General features: G+C 42.2%; 1 pseudogene; it reads right to left on the bottom strand.

Moving 5' to 3' along the window:
* Positions 1-492: 492 nt before the first annotated feature.
* LOC122439218 lies at positions 493-826 on the bottom strand (annotated as a pseudogene).
* Between the last annotated feature and the right edge of the window lie 218 nt (positions 827-1,044).

Genomic DNA, 1,044 nt, shown 5'->3' with positions numbered 1-1,044 from the left:
CAACCAATATCTCTCATGAACATAAACGTAAAAATCTACATGAAAATATTAGCAAATAGAACCCAACAGTGTATAAAAATAGTTATACACCACAAGCGAGGGTGGTTTATCCCAAGTATGCAAAGTTGGTGCAACACTTCTATTAATTTTAATTTTAAAAAGAATAATAATGCATGTAACTCTATGGCTGATTCATATCAATGTATGACAAAACCCACTGAAATGTTGTGAAGTAATTAGCCTCCAACTAATAAAAAATACAAAAAATAAAAAAATAAAAATAAAAAGAATAATAATCCTGGTTGATCATATCCAGCTTTTAAATTTATCTTGTTAAGTAAAAAGATAGAAAAAGCAATAACTCAAAAGTACAGCCCTGAGGTGTTCACTTCGGCTCCTGTTAACATTTGTGTCTGCCCCAGATTCATGCGTTAGATCTTTTTTTTTTTTTTTACAAAAGTTTATTCTTAAATGTACAATAGGTTCCAAGACAACACATTATTCTAGCTATAGGCGGCAACAGATATCATGGCAGGGAATCCAGGTGTTTAAACAGGAATGGAACTAAGGGTCATCACTGCCTCAGGCGCAAGGGAACAGCTTACTTTTTGCTAGATTTCTTAATTCCACCAGTGGCCAGGGGGCCTTTCCCCGCGGCCTTTGCTTTTAGCTCCTCGAGTTAATTCTGCTCCTCCTTCTGCTTCTGCTTGAATGCCTTATCTTCCTCGTCCATCTCCTTGGCTTGCTTCTTGGGCTGCTTCAGGGGCTTCTTCTTGCCACCTTCGCGGCCCGACATGGCGCCTGCCGCCCCTTCCCCAGACCCTGCCACCTCACGTGTTAGATCTTGATGCCCATATGATGATATTAGGAGGTGGGGCCCAGGGGAGACACTTCATCATGAGAGTGGAGCCCTTGGGAATAGGGTCAGTGCTGTTTCAGAAGGACCATGGACCTCCCCGTTTCTCCCTGTGAGTCCACATGGACCCGACCCTGACCCTGACCCCAACCACACTTGGCCTTCAGCCTCCAGAATCATCTATTGTT

Source organism: Cervus canadensis, chromosome 4 (assembly GCF_019320065.1).
Source record: "Cervus canadensis isolate Bull #8, Minnesota chromosome 4, ASM1932006v1, whole genome shotgun sequence".
Classification (NCBI taxonomy): domain Eukaryota; kingdom Metazoa; phylum Chordata; class Mammalia; order Artiodactyla; family Cervidae; genus Cervus; species Cervus canadensis.
Note: the sequence above shows the minus strand (reverse complement) of the source record. Positions and strands in the feature narration are given on the sequence as shown.